The sequence below is a fragment of the Lissotriton vulgaris genome, chromosome 9 (assembly GCF_964263255.1).
Source record: "Lissotriton vulgaris chromosome 9, aLisVul1.2, whole genome shotgun sequence".
NCBI classification, from domain to species: domain Eukaryota; kingdom Metazoa; phylum Chordata; class Amphibia; order Caudata; family Salamandridae; genus Lissotriton; species Lissotriton vulgaris.
Genome location: NC_141697.1, coordinates 698,637,441 through 698,657,281, shown reverse-complemented (window position 1 = coordinate 698,657,281; position 19,841 = coordinate 698,637,441). Strand labels below are relative to the sequence as shown.

Genomic DNA, 19,841 nt, shown 5'->3' with positions numbered 1-19,841 from the left:
CCAGCCATCCACGTCCCCTTCGGATATATTGGATCCGGACGATATCGTCCACCCACGATCCTCAGAATGGGTCCCGGGGGACAAGGTGGCCTCGTATGTGGCGAACCGTCTCCGTAAACCGGTAGACAAGGACGCTCGCAGCCGCCTTAGGGCGGAGTGTCCCAGACCTTCTCTGGAGGGAAAAGTGGCAATGACCCCAGATATTGACCCTAAGATGGCCACCTTTCTCGCTAAATTCGTCAAAGATCCCCGGAAGGGAATTGAAAAGGTCCTGGCGCACGTGCCAGGACAAACTGCTAGACGCAGTGGGCCCCATGACCAAAATCCTCGACATGGCGGAGGAGGCTAAGGTGTCAGGGGACGTCATTTCTCCGGAAATCTTGTCAAATTGGGCACAACGTGCCATAGTCTTCCTAGGCAACGCCAACTGCGCCCTCTCTACTGAGAGGAGGAGGTCACTGCTCATCAAAATCGACCCCAAGCTGGGTGACCTCGCCTCTTCGGAGGCGGGCGCTGTAGCGCAGGGCGGCTTATTTGGTGATCCTTTTATCAAGGAGCTGGGCAAATTCGTGGCTACGTTTACGTCTCTGGACCGAGCCCAGTCAAATATCAAAAAGGTGTTTGCCCCTCGGGTTTTTGAAGGGGCCGGACGAGGCAGGGGCCGCTCGTTCGGTCGGGGTGCTCCCTCCGATAGAGGGCAAGGCTCCGGACGCAGACATGGTCAAGAGCATAACTCCAGATACAATAACTTTTACCCCACCAGAGGTCAGAAATTCCGAGGACGTGGCGTCTATCGAGGCCAACAGCAAGGTGGTAGAGGTGAGTGTCCTGCCCTCTGCGAGTTTTCGAGTAGAGGGTCGCCTAGCGCAGTTCTTCCCAGCATGGTTTTCCCTTACCAAGGACGCCTGGGTACTACAGACGGTTCAGGGCTTCCAGCTGGAGTTCCATGGCCGTCCTCGGCAGCCCCAGCGTCCGCGCCCCATTGCATTTTCACAGCGTGATGGGGCATTGGTGCGCGACGAGGTTTCCGCCCTCCTTCACAAAGGGGCGATTTGCCGCGCGTGCAAGCACCCGGACGGCTTCCTCAGCAATATCTTCTTAGTCGACAAAGTAGATGGAGGCCGCCGTCCGGTTATCAATCTCAAAGAGTTCAACGAGTGGCTGGTTTACCGCCATTTCAAGATGGAGGGAATCCACCTCCTGCGGGATGTCCTGCGGCCGGCCGACTGGATGGCCAGGCTCGATTTGAAGGACGCCTACCTGGCGGTCCCGATTTTCCCTCCGCACCGTTGCTTCCTCCAATTCAAGTGGGACGGACAGGTGTACGAGTTCACCACGCTGCCCTTCGGGCTCTTTTCCGCACCGTGGTGTTTCACAAAGGTACTCCGTCCCGCGGTAGAAGCCTTGCGGGCGCGCGGGGTCAGACTGATAGTGTACTTGGACGACATGCTTTTCATGGACCAGTGTCCAAGGCGCTTGACGGCCCAGTCGCAGTTTGCGGTGGACCTGTTGCAGGGCCTGGGGTTTGTAATAAACGAGAAGAAATCCCTCCTGGTCCCAGCTCAGTGTGCAACCTTTCTCGGGTTCAGCATAGACTCGGTCTCTGCATCCTTGAGTCTTCCCGCACGGAAAATGTCAAAAATTCGTCACGAGTTGTGTCAGACCCTGGCGAAGTCAATGATCTTGCTGCGTCACCTAGCACGAATCGTGGGCCTGTTGTCATCTTCGATTCAGGCCATCTTCCCGGGGCCGCTTCACTACCGGGCGATGCAACGGTTGAAAGCGTACCACCTCAGGCAAGGTCTCACGTACTCGCAGCTGATTCCACTGTCAGCGGACGTGAGGGACGAAATGCGCTGGTGGCTGACGCACATGGAGGCCTGGAATGGTCGTGCCGTATTTGGGTCCGCCCCCGACATTGTGATAGAGTCGGACGCCAGTCGCGCAGGTTGGGGGGCCAGGTGCGGGGACTTCTCCACAGGCGGCGCCTGGTCTGCCCTCGAGCAGTCTTTACATATCAACTGCTTGGAATTGCTGGCAGGTTCCTTTGCGGTCCAGTGCTGGACCAAGGAACGAGTACAATCGTGTGTCCTTCTACGGATGGACAACGTGTCTGCGGTCCGATATATCAACCATCTGGGTGGCACCAGATCCAAGATGCTAGCGGACCTCGCGCGGGATTTTTGGCACTTTTGCCTGGATCATCAGGTCTCGGTCACGGCGGAATATTTGCCGGGACGTCAGAACGAGGTGGCCGATTGGCACTCCCGGCACCTCCTGGATGCCAGCGTTTGGAAGCTGGATCCGGGGGTGTTTTCCCTATTGATGGACCGGTGGGGTCCGTTTTCAGTGGATCTGTTCGCCTCGCGGCTGGACCATCAGTTGCCGAAATATTTCAGTTGGCGCCCGGACCCGTCGGCGGAGGCGACAGATGCGTTCCTCCAAGACTGGTCGAGCGAGCAGGGCTATGCGTTCCCTCCGTTCTCGATGTGTGAGGGTGTCGGCGTTACTGCGCCGTCAGTCAGCACAGGTGGTGATGATCACGCCTTGTTGGAGGTCTCAAGTTTGGTTTCCGGTTCTTCTGGAACTTTCTTGGGATTTTCCAATCCTACTCCCCCACTCTCCTCACATTCTCCTGAACACGGACTGGAATCCCCACAGGTTGGTTCAGGAAGGTTCACTGAGGCTGATGGCATGGCGGATCTCCGGCGTCGCTGGTCTCTCCCAGGCCTTTCGGGAAAGGCAGAGGATCTGCTCTCTAAGGCATGGGCGGACAGCACCGCCAAGAGATACCGATCGGCATGGCACAGGTGGCGTCGCTGGTGTGTGCGACGGGGTTTCGATTCCGTGGGGACGGATATAGTCCATGTCCTTAATTTCCTTGCCGACTTGGCGGACGAGGGTTTGGCCTATAGGTCTCTAAATACCTTCCGCTCGGCTATTTCGGCAGGTCATGACCTGGTTCAGGGTTCCCCGATTGGGGAGCACCCTTTGGTTTGCAGACTGTTAAGAGGGGCTCGCCTCTCGCTGCCCCCCGAACCGAGATACTCAGTCCTCTGGGACGTCAACAGGGTCCTGAACTTGTTTCTTTCCTGGCAGCCGAATAGGTTTTTGTCTCGCAAAGAGCTTACTGCTAAACTAGCAATGCTATTGTGTCTGATTTCCTGCAGAAGAGTATCTGACGTGCGTGCGCTCAATATTACGGCACGGACCTTTTCCCCGGATGGGGTGTCCTTTACAGTGAGCAGGAGAACTAAGACTCTTACGAGGGTTATTTCATACCCGGCTTTCCCGGATTCCCCGAAGCTGTGTGTAGTGCAGTGCCTCCGTGCATATGAGGATATGACTGATGATACTCGCCCTCCAGGTGAGAGACAACTGCTGATTGCCCTACGGAAACCGTACAAGGCTGTTTCTTCCCCGACCATCGCCAGATGGGTGCGTTGGGTGATGCATGAGGCGGGGATTGATACAAAGAAGTTTGGTGCTCATTCGACTAGGGGAGCTATGGCCTCGAAAGCCTTTTGCGCTGGGGACTCGGTTGGAGGACCTGATAAGGGCCGCGGATTGGTCCTCGGACTCCACCTTCAAGAGGTTCTATTTTAAGCCAGTAACAGAAGTGGCTCGGCTTGTGGTCGATAAGCTTTGAACTGGCATAATCTGAAGCCTCCGGTCCTGCCATAGAATGAGAATTTGCCTAGCCTTGGTGCTGGTAAGTTCCAATTCTATTAAGTACTCGGAGGCGAGCATTATCCCCCCCCAGGGACTTCCTCGAAGTGGACCCTCCCCGTACGGACTGTAAGTAATCTATTTACGATTTTTTCACGAGGTTGTTAATGGTACTGTTCTGTCTGCATTGATGCTACGTACCGGATGTTTCGAGAGGTCGGATTCTGACTCTGAGCTTTTCTTCCAGGGAATGATGGACCAAAACAAGATGCGTGAGGTTACCGGACGGAGTGCTTCGCGCGAAGGAAGAGGAAGTGGATGCAAGGCATGATGGTTGCTGCCGGTGCATAGAGACTGACAAAGGACTTACTGTTCAATTTCCTGTTTTTTTCCCTGGTGTTCATGGGAAAAGTAGTTTTTACATGTTTTTTCTTGCTGCTGTGAGAAATAAAGTGAAGAAAGTAAGGCATAATCCTCGCCTCCGAGTCCTTAATAGAATTGGAATTTACCAGCACCAAGGCTAGGCAAATTCTCATTCTTGGGGAGAGGTCAGATCAGAGTCCACCAGGTACTGGTGTAGAAGCTGGTTTTGACAATTATTAAGGATCTGCTCCCTCATAATCAAATTATACAATCCTGTATAGTCATGTACTTTGTTGCCCAATAACCAGCCCTCCAGAGCCTTAGTAGCACAATCTACAAAATCAGTCCAGTCCTGAGTTTACTGGGTATCCCTGAACAGCAACCTATACTGCTCAGTGGTTAAGCCAACCCCATCTATCAGAGCACTCTTCATGACAGTGTAGTTATCAGCATCCTCATCACTAACTGTGAGGAGTTTATCTCTGCCTTTTTCTGAAAAGGAGATCCATAGTATAGCTGCCCACTGACTCTGGGGTACATGTTGTACTTTACAGGCCCTCTCCAAAGCAGTTATCCACTTGTGGATGTCATCCCCACTTTGATAGGGAGGGACAATCTTACTTAGGTTTCTATGGTCATATGACCCTTCCCTATGTCTAGGGATATTGCTGCCACCAGTGGATTCTAACCCACTTAACTTTTGCTCTCTTGCAAGAGCCAGGGTTTCTTTGGCAAGGGCCATTTCTTGCCTCTTGACCCTAAGATTGCTTTCTCTCATCCTAGCCTTGTGTTCTCTTCCCTCAGGGGAACTCATTCTCCTGAGAGCTGAGGCACCCAGAGTGGTGAGATTCCCTGGAAAAGGATCTCCTCCTTCTGTGCTCAGAGTTAAGCCTGTTTGAGGGCCTGGATAGGGCTCTGCCCCCTCCGGCCCCACGTAGGCTTAGGTTGATCTGGTTAAGTTTTCCTACTTGGACCTGATCAGCATCCACTTCATCATCATCATCCCCTAGATTGCCATCATGGGAATCTTCTGTTGAGGGATGGCCCTCCTCTGAACTGCCTGATGGACCTTGGTTAGATGTTTTAGCTACATCATACTTGTAGGAAGGTGGATACCTGACTATGGTTACCCCCAACTTTTGCCTGGTGTTTTGCTGGTTTTCCGACTTAGTTGACCTGGGACCCTGCTATTCAGGGCCCCAGGCCTACTGCTCTCTCTGTAAAATGGATTCCATGTACCTTGGGTACATAACCAATTGGTACTGGGCCACCCTATCAGACCCTGTAACTCAGGGCATAGGTGTACCCAGGGCCTACCAGGGGCTGCAGCATGTATTATGCCACCCCTGGCTGGCCATCTAAATCTGACACAACTGGCTGCACGACAGCTGGGGCAAGGTGGTGTAATCACCCTTTGCTTTAGATATAGTATACCTATTCTAACCCTAAAATGGGCACACAGATTCCTATCAGACACTCCTATGGCAGGCCTTGACAATCCTGAAGGCAGAGTGCTTGGAATCGTGTGAGATGGTGCTCTGGCATGAGCAAGGCCCGTTTACAGCTTGCGGAACCAAGTCCTAATAGCTCTTCCATGAAAACGCATACCATATTCTCAAGTGCATTATAATCCTCGCGGTTATATGCCAACTCTGGTATCGCTTTATCAAAACATGTCGAGTAAGGTGTCATACGAATTGGAATACTAACCCCTCGCCAATTCTGGCGACGGGGTTAGCATTCAACCCTTCTAGAGGGACACGACATGTATGTAACTGTGAACCCTGGTTAAAGTTAACTCAAGCCTCAGCATCACAAAATGGATGCTGCCACCACAGACACAAGTCTGACCTCCTGCTGCTGGGAGTCCTTCTAGCGAGGGAGGCTTTGACAGAGGGTTTCCTGTCAGGGGCGGTGCTAGCACCATCCCAGACAGGGTTTTGTGTATCCTGGGTAGGCAGGGCTTTAGAGGAAGGTGACTGCAAGTGGCACCCCGGTGCTCACTATGCATCTGCCGGCTAGAACCAGTTCCAGGGGCACACCAGCCCCTGAGCTGGGGAAAGTCCAGCATGGGAGAGGGGTGTAACCACCCCCCTTCCTGGTCCCACCCATGGGCAGGACCTAGTCGCGTGCTAGCCCCTTTTCCTAGTATAAAGATAGGAGCGGGCCCCCTTTCAAATTAGATCATCTTTGAATCCTGAAACTACTTTCTACGAAAGGAACTCTCGACTTCTTCTCAAGATTTCTCCCTTGTGGCTAAGGAGTAGTCACCCTGCACCCGCAGGCACCATCCAAGAACACTGCGGTTTGCTGCACGTCCTTCCTCCGGAATCCGACTGACCAGCACGACGAGACCCGGCTTCCCTGGCACCTCTGACCTCTACCCACATCGTCAGCTCAGCTGAGATCCGTGGGTGCGATGAGATCTCGAGGGACCGGCCATCTTCAAGACTGCACGACGCTTGCCCAGCACGACCGCCGAGGGATCCTCGAGTGAGTGCTTTGGGGTACGAGAAGCCCCAACCCTGAGCAGCTCCAGCACCGAAGTTCAGCCCTCCAGCATCCACCAGATCTGCGTGGGGCCCTTCTGCTCTTTGCTGCTTACCGCGTTGTCTGGCTACTAGCCCGCTGGCTTGTGGCTTTCCCGACGACGACCGACGACATCAACACTGCTGGTCTGGTTGCTCCAGACTGGCCCTTGCTCCCCTCCAAAAGAGGAGCACCCCAGACCCTCCTGGTCCACTCCAGACGCCATTTTGAGTCCACCGCGTGGGCTTGCATTTGCCAAGACTTGTTGCCCCAATCCTGGGTCCAGCGACGTCTACAGCAGATACCATCGTGGGACAGCTCGCACCTCCATCCTGGTCGCCGACAACGCCTCCTGGTCCGTGAGACTGCAGAGCCCAGCGTCGCCCACTCACCTGGTCGAGGTGACTCCATCCGGTGCCATCCTGGTGCCCATCTAATCACTGGCTAGTGATTCAGAACGTGGTCCCCTCTGCTTACAGGTGTCTTCCATCTTCGATCCAGGCTTGGATCCCTCCGAATCTCTTCACTGGTCGCCTGCCAGCAACAACTTCTTTCAGGCTCCATAGACTGCAACGAGGATTCCCGACGTCTTTCCAGACCTATGCATCCGCAGCCCCTGGGCTAGGTAAACTCTGCATTCCGGTGCTCCAGCATAGTCTTGCTATCCAATGGTCCAGATCCTTTTTCGTTTCAGCTCTACCTAGTCTGATTCGTCCGATATCACTAACTTTGTACTTCCTAGCAACCATAGACTTTGTTCCGCATCCCGCGTGAGAGTGCACACTCTGCACCCGATCTCCCTAGGCCTCCTACTAGTAATCTGAAGGTTCAGTAGTCAAGTCCTAGCGATCCCAAAGCCTATTAGTGTAGTACTTACCTGCTAGTAATTTCGCATTCCACTTTTAGAGTATATGGTTTTTCGTGCCTCTCGGGCATTTGTGTAAATTGTGCGACTTTGCGTATTTTCCTAAGAGCTTTGTATTGTGCTTAGCGCCCTGTCCTCATAAAGAGTCCAGGGCTGTTGTGTTCTAAATAAATATACTTTATTTTCATAACAACTTGTGTGGTGTCCTTTCACTTGGTGTTCAAGGGGTATATGTGATGGTATAACAGCTGGCTGAACACGCCCTCTAGAGTTTAGCCTAAAGACTGCTCTTGTCCATGCTACTAGGATAGCTGGTCTAACGGTTGACTTACAACCAATCATCAATAAGGGTCGTTTGGAATGATACATAGTGATCACTAGAATAGTGAGCACTACATATCAGGCCAACTTCTCACAATACTTCTCTAGCATCTCTATCAGGTGATTAAGAGTAGGGTTTGAACCTTGTTTCAACTTTCTAGTTGAACATAAGCTTCTCAGCTCATGGAAGGTAAATGTGTTATATCTAGAAGGTGCCCTGGGAGGGTCATCTTCTGTGGGTGTAGGCACACTAGGCTCTCCAACCAATAACATTTTCTAGTGTGGTGTGTGCACCTACCTACACTAAGTGTTATCTACTAAACCGCTCTCGGAGTTGTAGTCAGGGTGTGCTAGGCCCTTTTCTCTACAACTACTAAGTTCAGTAGAACTTAAGTATTGTAAGACTTGATTTATATGCACCTCTAGGTACCTTAATGTGATCTTTCAAATTATATCTTAAGATTATATGGTAAAACAACAGCAAGCTCTTATCCCAACCGCTGCACACCAATGTGAGAAGTTAGCCTGGTATATGATGTCCACTATTCTAGTGGGCACCCTGCACCAGTCTAAACGACCCTTACGACGGTGGTTGTAAAGTCAACCTTATAGACCAGCTATCCTAGTGGTAGCATGGACAAGCAGTCTTAAGCTAAAACTTCAAAGAGCATGTAAAGCCAGCTGTTTTACCAATTATAATCCCTTGAATACCAAATGAAAGGACACCACACAAGGTATATATAAAATATATATGTATTTGTTACTAACACAACCCCTCTGAACTCTTTATGAGGTCAGAGATCGAGATACAGTACAAGTTACTCAATAAGCATACTTTAAGTTGCACAAATACAATTCTGCCCTAGGGGCCTCACGAACCATATACTAAGTAAGTGGTATAAGAACCACTTCAGGAATAGTGAATAGGCTTAAGGAAGCTAGGGCTACACTGAACAACCAAAGATTAGGAAGTAGGAGACCAATGGAAGCCGTGTGCAGTGTCTAAGCCCACACACCCGAGTTACCATAGAGTTAGAATGGGAACATAAAAGTTACAAAGTAGTAGATTCAAGACACTTCCGGGTGGACTACTGTAAAACCCTTTTACACTAGGACACTTGGATAGTTAACACCCACGGGAGCACCGGAGTACTCGAGTTACTTTACCCAGGAAAGCCGGGTGCATAGGTGTCTTTTCGTGTCGGGTTTCTTCGCTGTTTCCTATGGAGAGCTGCAAAGAAGTGCTGCAGGCGACCAGAAGAAAAGTGTCCGGGTGGATCCAAGGGTGGGTCGAAGATGAGACGAACCTGAAAGCAGAGGGGACAGAGTCTGGGTCACTAGCCAGTGCCAGAAAGGAACCAGGCGATGTTGAGATGCAATTAGGTGAAGAGGTGAAGCTTGTCTCTGCAGCCACGAGGACCAGGAGGCATCGACGACGACCAGGCGCTGGGTTCGAGCTGTCCCACGAAGGATCTTGTTGACTGCGGTGTCGGTGTCCGGATTGGACCCAACAAGCCTTGGCAAACATAATCCGCAGAGGATGGGAAGATTGACTTCAGGTCAGACCAGCAAGGTCTGGGGAGCTTTTCCTTTGCAGAGAAGCTGGAGCAACCAGGCAAGCGGTATAGTTTCACAAGGAAGTCTTCGTAGGGCTCACTAGCCAATGGGTTAGCAACCGGGAAGACGCGTCAAGCTGAAATGCAGGCGCAGTAGTGCAGTGTGGAGGGCTGAGCTTCGGTGCAAATGCTGCTCGGGTCTGGGGCTTCTAAAACCCCAATGCACAACTTCGAGGATACCTCCGAAGCTGCACGGTTAGCTAAGAGTAGGTAGTCTAGGGTGTCCGATCCCACGTCTCTTGTGTCTGACACGGGTCTCAGCTTTGCTGTGGATGTGGATCGGAGTCGGAGAAGTCTGGAAGTCAAAGCAAACCGGCAAGTTACTTTTGGTGCCTGTTTGCACAGGGTGGTCACTCCTTGACCACAAGGGAGATGTCTTCAGTTTTCTAGTCAGAATAGAACATCGAAAATCCAAGGAGTTGCGTTTCAAAGTTTCAGTCCTGGATAATCTAATGTCTCTAGACACAGCTCCTATCTTTATACTAAACTAAGGGGCTGGATTACCTGCTAGGTCCCTCTTATGGGTGGAACCTGGGAAGGGGGTGGTTACACCCCTTTCCCTTTGTCCAGTTTCGCGCTGGGGCTGGAGTGCCTCAGCAACTGGTTTGAACAGGGCTATGCATGGAGCACCTTGTGTGCCCCAGGCAGTGTCTGGAAAAGCATCTTTCCATTGAACCCACCCTGCCCCATTACACTACAGGCTGTCTGGGGAGGTGCTGGCACCTCCCTCGACAGGAAACCTATTGTCCAGGCCTCCCTTGCCGGAGTTTCGTCCAGCTGCAGGAGGTCAGACTCATGTCTGTGGCAGCAGCATCCATTTTGTGATGCTGAGGCGGTGTTTAACTTTAACCGGGTAAAGCAGTAACTACATGTCTTCTCCCTCTAAAAGGGTGGAATGCTACCCCCGCCGCCAGGACTGGCGGGGGGTAGTATTCTAAAGTGTTTGACACCTTACACAACATGTTTTGATAAAGCCAAACCAAAGTTAGCATTAACCGCGAGGATTAGAATGCACTTAAGAGTATATGCTATGGCTGTATCATAGAACAGCTATAAGGATATGGTTCTGAAAGCTGCAGAAGGGCTCAGCTCATGCTAGAGCACCCTCTCACATAAAACCAAGCACTCTGCCTTCAAGATTGTCAAGGCCTGCCATAGGAGTGACTTATAGGTATATATGCGTCTATATATAAGGTTAGATATAGGTATACTATATCTAAGCAAGGGGTGATTACACCACCTTGCCCAAGCTGAGTTATCATCCTGTGTTGTCAGTTTGGATGGCCAGCCAGGGGTGGCATAATACATGCTGCAGCCCCTGGTAGGCCTTGGATGCACCTATGCCCTGGATACCTTTGGTACACTATACAGGGGCTCACAAAGGTGACTTAATACCCATTCAAGTATGTACCTAAAGTACATGGAGTCCACTTTACAGAGAGAGCAGATAGCCTGGGGCCCTAAATAGCAGGATCCCAGGCCAACTAAGTCAAAAACCAGCTAAACACTAGGCAAAAAGTTGGGGTAACCATATAGTCAAATATCCACCTTCTACACCCCTAACTACTAAATTTAGGGGCGTTACATGTAGAGGCAGGCAGGGACTAATAGGTCCCTGTCCTAGGGTGAGTACAGCCCCTATCCTGCTCCTCTCCTGTGGGAGGGCGGCAGGAACCTATCTCTGATTGGGTTGGGCTCCTCATCCTCATGTTGGCCAGAGCCCGTAGTTGTGCTTCACCTCGTCTCTCCCACCTGAGGGGTGGAGTTGGCACAGGCTGGCACACCCTTTCCTCATGCAGGGTTTCCCGCCAGTCTTCCCGCCAGAGTGGGGATCAGAACCGGTGCGGGCCAGTTGCTGAGTACAGCAAGTGGCCTGGAGAAGCTCACAAAGGAGGTATGCCTTTGAAGCTTCTCCCTGCCCATTCTGGGGGAGAAGACCTAGGACCTCGCCCAGGATGTGCATTGTTGCAGGCCGGGAGAGCACGGGCTCTCCCCCTAGGGGTCCAGCAACATGTCTGCTGTGTGTCTGCTGTGTGGCAGCCTCTCAGACAAGACGTGGATTGTAGGTTAGGTTTCAGGGAGCATCTCTAAGATGCCCTCTGTAGTGCATTTTACATTAAATCCCACACTGGCATCAGTGTGGGTTTAATGTGCTGAGAAGTTTGATATCAAACGTGTCACTCTTCAGTGCAGCCATTATGGTGCTGTGGAGTTCGGAATGACAACCTCCTAGCACCATATACTCTTAATGGCATCACTGCACTTACAGTGCCCAGGAATGGCCCTGGGTACTGTAGGGGCACAGGGCTCATGCACCTGTGCCCACACCACTGGCATAGGGCACCCAGCTAGAGGGGTGACTGATGTATGCCAGGGCAGTGGGTTTGTAGGCATGACACACAGGGATGTGTGCCATGTCAACTCTTTGTTTAGTTCTGCACCAGGACACTCAGCCTGCAAAGGCAGTGTGTGCGTGTCGGGGTGCAGGGCCCCTAAGGGTGGCACAATAAGTGCTGCAGCCCTTAGGGGTCTTCTCTGGTCACAATGCCCTGGGTACCTATAGTACCATTTACCAGGGGCTGACATGTGGCCAGAGATGCCAACTCGGTTTTAGCTTCAACACAGTTTTAGGAAAGGAACACAGGCCCTGGGTACCTGATTGGCAGGAGCCCAGGGCACACTCAGTCAAACTACATCAGCAATTCAGCAAAAAGTGGGGGCATACTGTTATAATCTACTGCTGCATTTCCCCTTGCCTATGTCTCTCTTCTATACTGATGGGGTGTAGTTGGACGCACAGCGCTGTTGTAAATAAGCTCGAAAGTTGTGAGGTGCTCCGGAGTATCACCCTCCGACAGGGGGTGTCTTAAAATGCTGGAGGTAGCACTGCTCAAAGAATGAGGAGTGTCCCCCGGGCTCCTCGCTAGTCCTTATGTAAAGGTTTCACCAAAATCCACGATGAAAATCGGAGGTTTTACCAATGCTTGTTTATTATTTCTTCATAAATCTGGTTTCATTCACAAGAACATCATTGGTTCACAAGAGTCTTTCATTATTCAAAAATGCACTCGTATAAATCCCAATGCATTTCGGCATTACTCGGATGCCTTCTTCCAGGGGATTAATATCTGTCAATGAAGAAAATGGGATGTGTATGAGAAAAAGAACTTGGGTGTGAAAATATAAAAGTGCTATTGTGAGTTAAGAACGTGATTAAATATCGTGATGATGAAAATAAAGATGCCTGAAACGGTGAAACAGTCAGGGTGCCAAGTGCAAAGTGAATGAATTACAAAACCGACGGTGAAACTTTAAGCCCAAAAACCCCGAAAACCGATGTCATTACCATAGTTTCCAAATATTCCACATCCAGCCGCAAATTCAAGCAAATCATTAAAAAGCATTGGGATATACTCAGAGTGGAACCTGATTTCAATAAAATCTTCGAAACAGAACCCATCTTTGCTTACTCCCGAGCTAAAAATGTGGGGGAACTCATTAAACATTCCAAAGACACAAGTCATACATTCAAAGGCACGAGTCCTTGTTGGAACTGTAATCATTGCAACAGTGTAATTAAAGGCACAACTGTTAGTCATCCCATGAAAGGGCATCAAATCAAGATCAGAGCAACAGCCACGTGCAACACTTCGAAAGCAATTTACATGTTGAAGTGCCCATGCGGCAAAATCTATGTTGGTCAAACCGAAAGAAAACTCAAAATAAGACTAACGGAACGGAACACAAATTCAACATAAGAACCAAACAAACCAAATCAACTATTGCTCAACACTTTCTCGAAGCAGGACATGGAATCAGCCAATTACGTTTTTGCGCACTGGAAACTATCCCCAAGGAATCAGGCAAAGACAAATCACAATGAACTTTTAAAACGCGAAAATTATTGGATTTTCGCTTTGTCTAGCATGAAACCCAATGGACTCAATGACCGAGTAGAATTCTCGTGTTACTTATAAACTATTATTGTAAACCCCCTTGGGTTTTTCCTAAATGCGACTTTTGGACAGTCCTGTACACCCTATTTTTCATGTTTCATTTACCCTACCCATACACCATGTCATGTTTATCCAGTTTAGGATTCCAGTATAATTTTTATAATTAATATAATTATTGTGATTGTTTGTACACATTTGGCAGCATGATACGCATTTCTTTTTTTCACCACGTAAAGTCTCTGTCTATTCCTATCACGACCCGATTCCCCCGTTTTTCAGCATGTTTTCACCTTTACATTACGCTCCGTAGTCCCGTTTCTTTGTTTGATTAATCTCCATGACGCGGCACACTTACGTCACGGGTAGCTTAGCAACCGCCTATCTTCATATACTTCCGGGATTTGACAACCCACTCGGACCCGGCAAACGAACGCGTCACCGACATTCTACTTTCCTGTGCACGCCACGGTAAGCCTCTTAGCAACCGGGACCCGTTTACTCCGCTTTTGGTAAACTACGCTTTATACTTGCATGTCCAACTTGCGTGCACTACTCTCGCAGCTCTTGGGCTTAAAGTTTCACCGTCGGTTTTGTAATTCATTCACTTTGCACTTGGCACCCTGACTGTTTCACCGTTTCAGGCATCTTTATTTTCATCATCACGATATTTAATCACGTTCTTAACTCACAATAGCACTTTTATATTTTCACACCCAAGGTCTTTTTCTCATACACATCCCATTTTCTTCATTGACAGATATTAATCCCCTGGAAGAAGGCATCCTAGTAATGCCGAAATGCATTGGGATTTATACGAGTGCATTTTTGAATAATGAAAGACTCTTGTGAACCGATGATGTTCTTGTGAATGAAACCAGATTTATGAAGAAATAATAAACAAGCATTGGTAAAACCTCCGATTTTCATCGTGGATTTTGGTGAAACCTTTACATAAGGACTGGCGAGGAGCCCGGGGGACACTCCTCATTCTTTGAGCAGTGCTACCTCCAGCAGTCTCTTCTATACTGCTCAGCCAGTTTGAGTGTTGGTGTGCCTGAGGATGTTTAGAATGTTGGATGTATGATGATGTCATGGAGTGTTGGGTGCTTGGTGAGCTGTGGAGTGTCAGTTGGAGTGTGCAGGCTGAGCAGGACAGAGGCTGCTCCTGGTGGGGCAATACTTGGACTTACCATCTTCCATGGATATTGAGGTCATTTACTTATCAATAAATCTTATGAATATATCTACACATCAACTGGTCTCTGAGGACTGCCTTATTTACAATACTGGCGACGAGGTAACATACCATGCAAGAAAGATGGCACTTTCTCACAAGTTGTTCTCAAGACATTGCACCCTCCTTGCACAATCAGTGTAACTTTCCATCCTTCGCCTACGTGGAAAAAGCTATAGGTCTAGAAAGTTGTGGCAATTCGTCAAACTGGGGCAGTTATTAGCGATCAAAATTATGAGGAGTTCCTGTACTTGGGAATCCTAACTATAGCTATAGAGTGGCTACCGCAACTCTGTAGCAAGAATTGTGTATATATATATATATATACATACATACACACACACACATATACACATACATATATACACATACATACATACCAATAACACACACAAAATAATTAGTGAACACAGCCCAAAAGCATTAGATCAGTTTACATGAGCACCAGATTACATTACAAAAGGTCAGATTAATTTGATTAGAAGCACTGTAGATTCAGTTCATGCAGAATCAAAGGACGTTGAGCCAACGCCAGGACTCAAACCTGGTTCCAAAGATCCAAACTTAGCAGCTCTAGTCGTTAGGCCACATTCTTATTTCTCAATTTATGAGTAAAAGTCATACACAAGTGGTATGGTTATTTATGGTCATTTATAGTGAGAACATTCAGAATTGAAATGGTTTCATAAATTAAAAACAGCAGCAACAAACACTCGAAGTTTCATCCGGAGTCTTGCTTGGGAATAATTGCAAGGGTTAGTTTTAAAACTGGACTTGGGGACATCGGTCAGCACCTTTGCACTGGTACACAAACAGGGCTAATTATTACAATATAAGTTACATATAGACCGGGAATTTTATGACCCACCAAAATATGGCTTACGACCCTCTAGTTGACCCAGAGAAGCAGTTTGGGAAATTATGCTTTAATGTATTTTTGGGAGGACTAGAGTCCGCAGTCGATTCCGGTGTGTTTACAGTTTCCATATCTTTTATTGCTAACAGGTTGAATAAGAATGAAATAGGTTGTATTTTGGACGCAACTTCCTTAGTAGAGATCTAAAGCTGGGAGCGCTTATTGCCTATTAGAATTACTGCCTGCTTTTATACGGAAGTGTTCTTTTTTAGGTTGTCTGCCTTTATGACGAAGTGGTCTGCTGGAGAGTAGATTTACTGAGCTGCTTCAGAGGTCACTTTAAGAGCTCAACAACAATACACCTGAAACTCGACTCCAACCATCAGTGACAACAAGCAATGGCGAGACTTACCTTAAAAATGAATGTGTGTGCCTTGTTGCATGGTGCTGTGGCCTTTCAGGAAGGTTTTGATAAGACGTCTTTGTTGGTAGCCTAGATGGAAAATATACTGTTAGCAGATTAACATAAAATTAAAAAGGATTAGTTAGTTTATACTATGCTGTTGACAATGGGTTAAAAGGTAGAAATTTACAAAGTTACACACCTAAATGTTCCTTCAACAAGAATAGGCACGATTTTCCTATAATAAGAAAGTGGCATGCGGTTGCGCAGGAGTAGCCGGGTTCTGAAGCAAACTGATGAATGGGTAGGTTTGTAAAGTGTGGCGTTCACTCCAAGGAGCATCTTGGCGCTAGCGGAAAAAGACCTCGGAGATCTGTGGTAGGGAAAGGTTAGGCCATGGGTACTCACAAACTTTCTCTCTGGGCCAAATTTAAAGTGTGGTTTGTGGCCGAGGGCCGCACCGGTGGGGGCGGGGTCAGTGGGGGAGGGGGCAGGGCTCGAGCACCAAAAAAAACTGGTACCATGAGGTTGATTACTGGTCCCTGCAGCGGACGCCTTCGTCCACTGAGCCACCAGACCAGACATACACACATCTCTCTCTCTCGTTCTTTCTCAGTCTCTCTCTCTGTCTCCCTCCCTCTCTCTCCCTCTGTCTCCCTCTCTCTACCTCTCTCTCCCTCTGTCTCTCTGTCTCTCTGTCTCCGTCTGTCTCACTCACTCGGACTGTCTCACTCCCTCTCACTCCCGCTCACTCCCGCTCTTCCTGTCTCACTTTCTCTCTGTCTCAGTCTGTTTCCCTCTCCCTGTTACCCTCTCGGTTACCCTCTCCCTCTCTCTGTTACCCTCTCCCTCTCTCTGTTACCCTCTCCCTCTCTCTGTTTCCCTCTCCTCACTCTATTTCCCTCTCCCTCTCTCCTTCCCTCGCCCTCCTTCCCTGTCTCCCTGTCTCCTTCCCTCTCCCTCCTTCCCTCTGTGTCCCTCTCTCTCCTTCTCCCTCCCTCGCTCTCCCTCTGTCTGCCTCTGCCTCCCTCCCTCGCTCTCCCTCTGTCTGCCTCTGCCTCCCTCCCTCTCCCTGTCTCCCTCCCTTACTCTCCCTCGCTCTCCCTCTGTCTCCCTCCCTCGCTCTCCCTCTGTCTGCCTCGGTCTCCCTCCCTCGGCCTAGGTCTCCCTCCCTCGCTCTCCCTCCGTCTGCCTCTTCCTCGCTCTCCCTCCGTCTGCCTTTCCCTCGCTCTCCCTCCGTCTGCCTCTCCCTCGCTCTCCCTCCGTCTGCCTCTCCCTCGCTCTCCCTCTGTCTGCCTCGCTCTAACTCTGTCTGCCTCTGTCTCCCTCCCTTGGTCTCGGTCTCCATCCCTCGCTCTCCCTTGCTCTCCCTCTGTCTGGCTCTCCCTCTGTCTCCCTCCCTCGGTCTGCCTCTGTCTCCATCCCTCGCTCGCTCTCCATCGCTCTCCATCGCTCTCCATCACTCTCCCTCTGTCTGCCTCTCCCTTCCTCTGTCTGCCTCTCCCTCCCTCTGTCTGCCTCTCCCTCCGTCTGCCTCTCCCTTGCTCTCCCTCAGGGAGGGAGATGTGTGTCTGTCCTAAGCCCCACAACACTCACCCCAGTGTATGTCAGTGGAAAGGAGATGTGTATCTGTCCTAAGCCCCAGCCCAATGGTTTGGTGCCCAACCCGTCAAACCTTAACTGAGACCCTTAATTAAAACTCATTAGACCCATCTAGACTAAGGATCAAACTCAAGTTCCTCTCCATATATAGACATTTTAATATAACATATATTTGCTTTTGTCTTCCCTTATAAACGTCATTTCTTGGAACACTTTTTCCCTTTTTAATTAGTGTTTCATTTTCCATTTTCTTCCAGATACAAACAGAATGACAAACCCTTCTATGCCAACCTAATAACACAACGCGACTGACTCCGCCCGCCTCATTTGATTTCCAGATAGGACCTAAACTGAGAAAATAGTCCGTGCATGTCTATAACAAAAACAGTGCGGCCAAGTTGTCATTCATCAGTAAAAACCGAGAAGATGTTAAAGGTGAGACGATAGATATAATGTTGCTGTATACATCTACCTTTCTGCACTTTTAAAATGCAGTGACCAGCCTAGTAGTCTTTCTTCATCGCTTAGCTGCACAAGTGTGGCTGACGCTGGCCCAGCCCCGTCGGCCTTACAGGGTCTCACTCGTCCAAAGCCCTCATTCCCTTAGAGATACAAGGCTGTACTGGGACTGGTTCTACCCTAGCTCCCCCTGACTTTCAAATCGCGCCATTTGGTAGGTTGGCAGACTGGGATGAATTGTACCTCTTTTAGACCAGGTAGCCAGCCATCCTCCCCCTGGTGCCGGTTTGCTCACAAATACCAAATATAGATGTTTTTAGATTCAGAAGCCAAACTATAGTTGGTATCGCTAACTAGATTTCTCCTTGTTTAACACCTTGGCTGCTATGGCTTTTCCCCTCCTGTGCTGATTGATAGATGAATCCCATTGTTTCATGACTAGCTCAGCTCGTCATAAGCACACGACCAGTGTGCCTCATGACGAGCTGAGCTCGTCATGAGCAGCGAAGGGGTTAAAGCACAAAGTCTACCAGATTTATACACACCTTTGTCTTCAAATCCTGCCTGTGTGTGCCTGGGCTGAGACCGCTTCCGGGCACACACACACACACACACACACAGCCGCACCGAGCAATTAACAGGTCTTTAAAAGACCATTCCCATGTTCATGAGGCGTTGTTCACCTCGTAGGGCCCTGCAGCTCCACGGAATCGCCCGGCCCCCACAGAGCAGCAGTCTCTTGACTCGCGCTGCCGCAGGGGTGTTTGCTAACACTATTAAAAAATATATATATATTAAAACACGGGTACGACGATTGGACGGTCCGCGGGCTGCCAGGGAAGGCTTGCCGGGCCGCTGGCAGCCCGCGGGCCGCACTATGAGTACCCCTGGGTTAGGAGAACACATGAAATATGTCTCAGATGAAAGATAGCAGTGTGGTCTGGGGCAGCAAAGATCCAGGTCTTTAGCAGTTTTTTTAACATGAGTTCAGAATGTGCAAGTCTCAACTGGAAGGGCAAGGAATTCCAGGCTTTCGTTCCCAGGGCAGCCATTGCCTTCCCCCCTCTAGATTTCAGACGGAAGGTAGGGGGTGCAAAAAAGTTTCCAGAGGATGACCTCAAGAGGCGTTGGGTGGTATAGGGACTGATCAGCTCTAAACTCCAGTGAGGCTCCTTACATGTGCCTTTACAGCAGTACAAGGTATGAGTACAAAAGGGTTAAGTCAGAGAGGGTGAAGGACAAAGTTGTAATATTGTTGGTCATGGCAAAATAATCTTACATTGCCCTCTGCCTTATGGGACAAAGTGGTGAGTAGCCCCCTGGATCTGGCAGTATTTCAAGATGGAAGCAGCCGTACCATTATGCTAGTTCTGTGAGGGTTGGTTCGGAACAGACTACCTTTTCACAGGATCAGTAGATTCTGACAGGTAACCGGGACAGTTCAGGAACACCCTCACTGATAGCAAAGAAGGCTGTGGCATGGGAGTGGAGGGACAGAGGGAGGTCAAAGAGCTTGAGGTGGTTCAGACACTGGAGTGTGGCGAGGGAGCTGCTGCAGGACTACTGGTTCTGTACAGCCCTGGGAGTCAGTGGCTTTACTCTTGCAATGCAATTTCCTTGCTAGCATTTTGACATATGTACCCCCAAATACTCACCTTTAACACGCTCCCATGAAAAGAGATAGAACCAAGAAAGGGAGGAAAAAAAAAAAAAAGACTTGAAGGAACCACGTTGTAGTATAATGAGGTCCTCTATGTCAAAAGTCCAGCCCCCCCTCACTGGCTTACAGGATTTAAATAATACCAATTGCTCTCTTTGTGGTATTGTGGGCGAGCAGTTTAAGTTTATCAGACGGCAGTGTTAAGCATCTGTTGTACACACAGAGTCAATAAATGAGACACACACTTAGAAACAAGACTAATTTAGAAAAATAACTTTTTAAACATAAGTTTAGACACCAAGATCTTT

At 49.3% G+C, this 19,841-nt stretch overlaps 1 protein-coding gene across 10 annotated transcripts in view; it reads right to left on the bottom strand.

The window, feature by feature from the left end:
- Positions 1 to 19,841, bottom strand: part of CLASRP (CLK4 associating serine/arginine rich protein) — an 893,416-nt gene that overhangs the window by 817,438 nt on the left and 56,137 nt on the right. For all 10 annotated transcript variants that reach the window (XM_086938423.1, XM_086938429.1, XM_086938425.1 and 7 more), the window contains one exon: positions 15,822 to 15,902. The gene's annotated coding sequence lies outside the window, so the exon portion shown is untranslated. The remainder of the gene's footprint in view (positions 1 to 15,821; positions 15,903 to 19,841) is intronic.